Raw genomic sequence first — 8,700 nt, 5'->3', positions numbered from 1 at the left:
TCTTTGATATTGAATGTGCTACTACTAGTTTACCTGTTTAATTGTGGATTCACTTAGCCTGGCAAGCCAGACTAAATGAATGTATTATTTAGTCTGGCCACGCTCCATTGACGGCTCTCGGTTGTGGGGCGGGTTCTACCGTTGTCTTTCAAATGATCTCCGCATTCCACTGGACAAAGAATGTGACATACTCTTGTTTCACTCTGTTGCATCATCCCACCCACCAGGCATATAGAGTGCCCTGATTGGCCCACAAAGTGGATAAAGCTCTGTGATTTGTTCACTAAGCAGATAGAGCACTATGACTGGCCCACCATTATGGACCAATCACAGCTCTTTATGTGTTTGAAACCCCTCTAGAGAGCTGTGATTGGCTAGCCAGAGTCCTGGTAGGAGCTGCTGAGGTTCCAATGGAGCATGCCTAGACCATTCTTTGCAAAGCAAGAATTTGGTCTAGTTCACTAGGCTAGCATTCACCAGGATAAATACAATAAAGTTTATCTCTCACCAAATATAATATTTACTAAGAAATCACAATGCAACCATAGAAACACTACTTGGTGTGTGCATGTGTGTGCGTGTGTGTGTGTGTGTATGTGTGTGCGTGCGTGCGTGCGTGTGTGTGTGTGCGTGCGTGCGTGCGTGCGTGTGTGTGTGTGTGTCTGCTCTGTCTTCTCGATCCCCAGTGAGTCGTGATGGATGGCTGATTATACTGAGCCAGGATCCTCTGGAGGTTTCTTCCTGTTAAAAGGGAGTTTTCCTCTCCACTGTCGCTGCATGCTTGCTTAGTATGAGGATCGCTGTAAAGACTGACACTAGTCAGTGACTCAAATGCAATTTGCTGGGTTCCTTATAAAGGAAACTTTTTTCTGATTGGCTTAATGACCTGACCTGTATTGGAATGTTTACTATGTGAAGAGCCTTGAGACGACACTTGTGATGTGGCGCTTTATAAAAAAACATAAATTGAATAGAAAATTGAGCGTCAGAGCTTTTTCTGCCCCAGAGAACAATTGCAAGGCATTCATTCCTACCAGAGACCACTGCAAATGTATTTAAACTACGGTAAACTTGGTCTTTAAGGGCTGAACATATCACAAACTCTTTTCAGCAACAAAGTTTTGAATTGTTAGATCCTTAAATTGAACATTTCATGACCATATGTTTTTCGCCACTCTCCATTGCAGGTCACAGTGAACTAACAGTCTCACTACTATACATTCTCTAATGGAGCACCAGTTCTTCTCACACACAGACAGCAGATGGATCTGCGCCCTTGAACGCTTGAAAAGCTTAGCATTTTACAGGCTTGAGCTATCTAAATGCAGGTTTCCCTTCGCTGGTGTTTCAGCGCATGAGCGCGTGGGATGTGAGGATGATTCGCCGGCCGGGTGCCCACGCGCGTTTCGGCTGCTCTCGTTCTGGCCGGCTCACTCAGCGGGGAAGAAATCCCGCCAACCTGCGGTATGTCCAAGCCCCCACAATGCCGCTCAGAAAATGGTCCCAACCCGGAAGTAAGAAAAATTGCAGTTCCACCCTCATCCGCTGGGGGCTGGTACCAGAAGCGAGCAAATCCTCATTGACTCCCATGTTAAAAATGCCATTTTCACAGCAGAAATAAACATGTTTACAGCCTGGTTCAAAAAATGTTTTTTTGTCTAAATTATCTAGTTTATACTCATGACAACTCTGAGGGGGGTGAATTTTTTTCTCACTCTTCTGTTTAAGTGTATTGAAAGCCTAAAATTCTGTATAATTAATGAGCATCCGACACACGTGACCGCCGCCTCAGACCCACGTGACCACAGAGCTAGCTCCGTGGAAAGGCCTCAGTACAGCCTCGGTCTCTCCTGGAAACTGTGTCGGGATTTTGAGTCTCTGTGCTTGTGAATTCTGTTTTGGATAATATTGGTGCAATTGTTGGACAAAATGACTTGCTGTGGTATTAATTGCACTAATAGAGCGTCCAAGGAGTCTCCACTTCATTTTTTTTGGTAAGTTAAAATCTATATTTGTATTTTATGTCACTGCTGCCTTTAAACTAGCTGAGTTTACCGAAGTAGCTAGCTAACTATCAGTTTAACATGTAGCATGTACTGTTTAACCATGAAATTTAAATGTAAAATACGGTAAAATAATTAATAGGGCATATTTAAATGGGTAATAGGGTAAAACCCAGTGCATTTAAGATAAAAATGGGTTGAAATATGACGGGGCGCGCCGCTTGGGGGGACACTTCTGTGCTCTATTCTTTCATCCGGTAATCCCCAGCGGTCAGGCCGGGCAGGCTGATCGATGCGGCTCCTCGCTGCTGCGGGCTGACCGCTCGTGGAACTCGGAGACAGATCTGACCGGAGAAATACTGCAGCTCGTTGAGAAGTCTATAGGGCATACAGCGTTTCCCTTAAATCCCACTGCCACGCCGACAAGATCCCAAGTTTCTTTGTTTTTGTTGGCGCTGTTTACCGAAGAAGCAGCGGGAATACCAGCAACTTTCATCAGACTCGTAAAGTTAGTTTTTGCAGGGGACCCCCTGTATTTTACTGCTCCCTCCTGCAGTCTTCCCCTATTAAAATTTAAAATGTGTAACTTCATGTATTGGGATGAATGACTAATATTCATGTTAACTAAAACGTTAGGTATTTAGGGGGAAAAAACAAAATAATAAACATTATACAGATGTCAAATAAATCAAACTGTAATTAAACTATATATTTTCAAAGTCTCGATTCTGGATAAAATCCAACAACATATGCTTTATAAATAAACACTACACATGGCTTTTACACACACACACACACACACACACACACGTTACATTGTGATTTCTTAGTAAATATTCTATTTGGCGAGAGATAAACTTTATTGTATTTATCCTAGTGAATCTATAATTAAACGGGTAAACTAGCAGTAGTACATCCAACATCAAAGAAAGTAAAATGTTATTATCAGGAGAGGGAGAATGATTAAGTGGTTAGCAGCAGTGTGCTAGCCGATGGCCCCCTCCATGAGGCCACCACAGCTCAGCAGAACATCGTTGTAGCTTCTTCTGGGGAGAAAAACACTTACAGAAAAAATAAAGTTAACAGCTGAAATAGCAGGAAATAATACAGTTAAAGAGCAGATTGTAGAAGAAAGAAACCCCTAGGTTAAACTGGTCTGTCTACTGCATAATGCTGAACTCTAACATGTGTCCTCAGGGAAGGACCTGATTGGTGTCCAGAACCTGCTGAAGAAGCACGAGGCTCTGCAGGCTGAGATCACAGGTCATGAACCTCGCATCAAGGCTGTCACCCAGAAAGGAGAGACCATAGTGGAGGAAGGTAGAGCAGGTCTGGTCCTGACATGTTTCTGAGGTGTCTGCAGGTTCTGGCTCACTTTGTTTGGGTCCAGGTCACTTCGCTGGTTCAGAACCCTCGGCCCGTCAGAACATTCTTATCCACCACGTTCTAACACCAGACCTGTTAACCCGACAGCAACAAGTGGCTCCAACTGACGATGAGACCGGGAAGGAGCTGGTTCTGGCTCTGTACGACTACCAGGAGAAGAGTCCTGGAGAGGTCACCATGAAGAAGGGCGACATCCTCACGCTGCTCAACAGCACCAACAAGGTTCGTGTGCCCTTCACAGCCGAGGAACGACCTCCAGCTCAGAGCGAACATCTCCACACCTGCTTTGTGTTTGTGTGACTTTAGGTTGTTTTACTTGAACTCGCGTCTTTAGCTGAATGAGGATGGAGAGACGGGTCAGACCTGGAGCAGGTCGAGGTCTTGCAGAAGAAGTTTGACGACTTCCAGAAGGTCGGACTTTTCCTCCTCTCCGTCTTCCAGCAGCAGCTGTCAGATCAGCTCAGGTGATAATCAGCAGGTGCTTTTGTCCTGCAGGACCTGAAGGCCAACGAGTCCCGCCTGAGGGACATCAACAAGGTGGCATCTGAACTGGAGTCAGAAGGTCTGATGGCTGAGGAGGCTCCTATGGTTCAGGCTCAGGTGAGCGTCACCTGTCTGCAGCAGCTGGTCCCTCTCACTTCCTGGTTTGTTAACTCTGCTCGTCTCTGTTTGTAGCAACAAGAACATCTGGGTTCTGCTCCTGGAAAGGTGCGTGTTGTCCTCCGCCTCCACCAGAACCAGACGTGGTGTTTTTGTTACCACTCATTTGTTTGTTTACAGGATGAAGCCGACTCTAACCCCGGCTTTCCACAGGAGTCGTCAGCAGCACGTTACTGCAGCAGCACGTCATAGCTGCTGATAGGAACCGCTGTGGTCAACAGAACCTTTTCCACCGGAGCCGTCAGCAGCGCGAGTCGGCCACGTCTCAGGAGCAGCATGTCGCGGCCCTTACGCGCCGGTTCTATTTTCTACGCGCGACGCCTCTGAAACGAGTCAAGTTCGACATTTTTGGGGAAGGAAAGACAGGAAATCGGACGCGGAAATTGAGAGAAGCTACCGAGATTTTCAGAATAAAGAACGTACTGCCTTCCGGTTGCTTTACTTTTAAAAAAGGTTACTAACTGAGCGGCCCCGTGAGAAGTTATCACCTAGCTAGCGGTCTCCTTTGTTTTTCAGGTCCGTATTGGCGATTATAAAACGGACAGAACATAAAACACAAACCATGTTGTAGTTTTCTCCTGCTTGTTGTTGTGTTTACTGACGAAGTCACTCGTGTGACTTCATGCTCGGTCGGTGACAGCTGCTCCCCTGCTGCTTCGCGTCTCGTGGGAAGGGCCGAGCAGCAGCTTACGCGAGCAAGACGTGCTGCTGCAGTAACGTGCTGCTGACGGCTCCCGTGGAAACCCGGGGTAACACGGCGTCACCCTAGAAGGTGAGTTCATTAAGCTGATCAGAGGTCACCTTTGATGGCCGCAGTCACGGCCGACCGTGCTGAAATCACACAGGAATTCAGGTGACCCGGCAGGCACCAGGTGCTGGTGAAAGTGGGGACATGTCAGCTGGTTGCCATGGCTACAGTTATCTTTATGCATCTGTATGACTGCTGACTGGTGTGTGTTTCCTGTGACCTTTGACCTCAGACCGTACGGTTGGGCGTTCAGACGACGGCTAACTTTAATTCCATCAAGGTAAGAGGAAGCTCTTCCCTTCCTGTCTGAGCAATCCGTCTCCAGGTTTCCTCGTCCGGCGTCCAGCCCGCTGGCGTCCACCTTCATCTCACTGGGTTTGGTTTCTCTCCAGGAGCTGAACAACCGCTGGCGCTCGCTGCAACAGCTGGCTGAAGACCGGAGCAACATGCTGGGCAGCGCCCATGAGGTGTAGCGCTTCCACAGGTACCCCGCACACTTATGCGCCGCTTACGGGTCAGTAGAGTTTGGACCCACACTCAGACGGAGTTCTGATGTCTTCTCAGAGACGCTGATGAGACCAAAGAGTGGATCGAGGAGAAGAACCAGGCCCTGAACACAGACAACTACGGCCACCACCTGGCCAGCGTTCAGGCTCTGCAGCGTGAACATGAAGGCTTTGAGCGTGACCTGGCAGCTCTGGGTGATAAGGTCCGCTTCCTGATCGGTACCAGGACCCGAGTTGTCTCTGGAGACACGTTCTTCATGGTTCTGGTGACTCCACCCCAGCCGTTCCTGATCAGTGATCAGCGGGGTGCTTTCCTATTTAAGGTGGATGGAGGACACAATTTGACGCCAGAAGATTGCCTCAGTTTTGGTAGTAACCAGCCACTCGTGTTACCTCTAGTGTTCCTAGGATTAATGTTATTTCGTAGTGTTTTTGCTCTTATATTGGATTTACCATTCTTCAGGATTCCTGTCGACCTCATTGGATACTGACCTCTACTCCAGGATTTGGATATTCAACACACGGACCTTATCACCACCCTCCATAACCCACCTCTCATCTCACCCAGTGCCCCATCCACCAGGACGCCCCGCTTCTCTCCACCTCTGCTCTCTCTCCTGCGCTTCCCCCCGGCTCTCTACCTCTCCCTCCTCCAGCCAACACATACACCCCCCACAGTAAGTCTGCTGAACACCTCTGCCTGCCTACAATGGATTTTGAAACCAGAACCTAAGCTCACCTGTGTTCTCCCTCCTCCAGATGCTGAGCTGTTGTTGCAGTTCCAACCACAGACTTATCTGTGCACCTTAAGTTCCACCTTATAAATAAATCATTTTTTCCATCAGTTTTTGGTCAGTGTTGTATTCTGCATGTCTTGGGTTAAGTACCTTCCTCCAAACATGACACTCCTCTTCAAAGAGCAAATCTGTTCAGCACATTCTGACAGACAGACCACCATTCTTCTGTCATGATGCTGTACAGGACATTTTTAGAGTTTTTCTTTTTAAAGATAAATAGGATTACATTTAAATAGCAATACTTTCACATTATCATTTTCCCACACTTCTGTATAACTGTATTTTGTTGTTTTTCAATAAAGAATGACAAATTATTTAAGTTTGGATTTGTTGCACACAAATATATATCTGTAAAAAATATCTACAAAGCTAATGTTTACATAACAAGTATGATTGGGTTTTGCAATACGGCACTATTTTAGTAAGATTTTTAAACCAAGAAAAGTTAGTAAAGAACACATTTCTATTGTCTGCTAAGAAACTGTTGGGATTTAAAATGGGCCTGTTGTACAAATAACTTGTAAATGATTATTCCTCACTTTTGTCTTAACCAAAGAAATTCCAGTAATTGAGCAAAAACATTTATTTTTAACACTACATTTTATAAAACAGGGCGCAAAGTGTCGGCACATGTATGTATGTCGATGGTCCACCCCAACCGAACCAGGAGACACAGACGTCAGGGAGGCCAAGGTTGTCTCTGCAGCTCTCTGGGCACCACGCCTCACTCAGCTGTCTCCAATGATTCAAATGTCTGGAGAAAAAATAACAGGTTTGTCATAATTGTTTAAAGTACAAAACCATACATGAAGTGGTGAGACAGGTATGTGGAACTTACACTTGCTGCTTTGTGTAGCTGATGTTGGAGACACACAGGCTGCCATGGTGACATTTAAACAGATCTAAGAAAAAAATGAAAATTAAAAACTCCAAGACCTCATGTCATATTTACTAATCAGCTATGGCTGATTTATTGTTTGGATCAAGTGAGTTACACTAATTCTAATATATTTTTATTTCTATTATACATACTTTTTAACTTATTTTCACATGACTGTTATCAGGCTCTCTTGTTCTGGTTCTGATGATAATTCCGTGTCTTCCAGTAAGTTATCTTGTGCTTACTTCATCTGTAGAATGTCTCTTTACTTTTGGTAAATTGTACTGAGTCCAGAATAAAGACTAGTTGGCTGTACAAGATACAAACAAGTATAACATTTTGGAAATATATGAAATGTATTTACGCTGCTAATTTAGCTCGAATACTAATAACTGCAATATTTTCCGGACTATAACTCGCACTTTTTTACATTTTCTGGCAGGTCCTGCTACTTATACTCCGGAGCGACTTATATAACAAAATATGTAGGCTACACCGCGCTGCTGCGGGCCGACTCCGACCCACACAAGAATGAGTTCCCCTGTCCCGCTGGGAGGGTTTCAAACACCGCCAGCATCTGTTAGAGCCTGTGGCGGGGTGCTGAGGGCCGGCTCCAGCCCAGGAATGAGCTCTCCTCGCCGGCCGGGAGGGTTTGAAACACCGCCATCCTCTCCTCTGCTGGCTGTTGTTCATTCTGTTATGGTTACCGGTGCTTGTGTTGCAATGTGAAACGCTTGGTCTCAGATTTTGTAAGAAAGATAATAAAATGCCCCCCCAAAATACGACTTAAATATATTTTCTCTTATTCATGATACATTTAATGGCTGGTGCGACTCAGGAGTGATAGCGCCGAAAAAAACTGTACTGAAAACTTGCTCAAAGCAAAATGTTTTCATTACGGAAATAAATTATAAACTTACCGATTTAAAACTTTTTTAATACAGGTACTTCTCACGAACAGGCGCAGAAAACCTCCACCTAAACTCCGTGTAAGGTTCAGAACGATGGGTGTTCCAGTTAGCTCCGGTTGGGTTGAAGCTAGGTGGCTACATCCGTTAGCTCGGCTCCCACCTCCGCTTTAGCTTTGGGTTAGCCAGGGTTAGCTTCAGGTTAGCTCGTAGCTAGTTCGCCTGGGTGTCGTCACTCGAGCCCAGCCTTACAGCCACACCCTCAGCGCCTCCTCTCTTCCCTTTTATGGAATTGTCTGGGCTGGACGGAACCTGTGACACGGTCAAAATGGCGGTGGTGGCCACCTCCCATTATAGACAACAAACGTGTTATTGAAGCCAATGGAATCCGTTTGTCCAGTATGTACAGTCTATGGGTATGTCGCAAGATCTGATGGAAACGGACTTTCTCTACAATCGGATACTCAAGCTTGGTTTATGCTTGACGCATTCACTTTCCACGCGGTGATGCGGCTCGCGGCTGGAACGCGCTTCACAACTCGCAGCGTTTATGGTTTGTGCGGCTCGTCTCTGCGGTGAGCCAATATTCTCCCAAACTGTAGGGGGCAGCATGGAGCTCTACAGCATGCATCCAACACTACACCACAGTAGAAGTAGAAATCACTGTTTACAACATGGTATTTCAGCATTTTTAACAGCGTCCTCGTCTTTTCCGACGGTGCGAGCTATTCTCTCCAAGAATTATTAACAACATGTTGATCACGGTGATCTGAGAGCTGAATCATACAAATGTCTGTATTTACGAACCTCTG

The 8,700-nt window shown here is 45.9% G+C and overlaps 1 long non-coding RNA gene across 4 annotated transcripts; it reads left to right on the top strand.

Annotated features, from left to right (window-relative positions):
* Positions 1-1,505: 1,505 nt before the first annotated feature.
* LOC129163334 (uncharacterized) lies at positions 1,506-6,419 on the top strand. 4 transcript variants are annotated; one of them, XR_008563209.2, is made up of 11 exons: positions 1,506-1,994; positions 3,201-3,611; positions 3,696-3,800; positions 3,885-3,989; positions 4,065-4,097; positions 4,170-4,821; positions 4,895-5,077; positions 5,190-5,281; positions 5,362-5,672; positions 5,767-5,980; positions 6,063-6,419. It is a non-coding gene; the product is annotated as an uncharacterized lncRNA (long non-coding RNA). The 4 variants fall into 4 exon arrangements; XR_011520758.1 differs by lacking the exon at positions 1,506-1,994 and having other exon boundaries at positions 2,007-3,323; positions 3,477-3,611; XR_011520757.1 differs by lacking the exon at positions 1,506-1,994 and having other exon boundaries at positions 2,007-3,323; positions 3,394-3,611.
* The last annotated feature ends 2,281 nt before the right edge of the window (positions 6,420-8,700 follow it).

This window comes from Nothobranchius furzeri, chromosome 5, assembly GCF_043380555.1.
Source record: "Nothobranchius furzeri strain GRZ-AD chromosome 5, NfurGRZ-RIMD1, whole genome shotgun sequence".
In the NCBI taxonomy this organism is placed as follows: Eukaryota; Metazoa; Chordata; class Actinopteri; order Cyprinodontiformes; family Nothobranchiidae; genus Nothobranchius; species Nothobranchius furzeri.
Note: the sequence above shows the minus strand (reverse complement) of the source record. Positions and strands in the feature narration are given on the sequence as shown.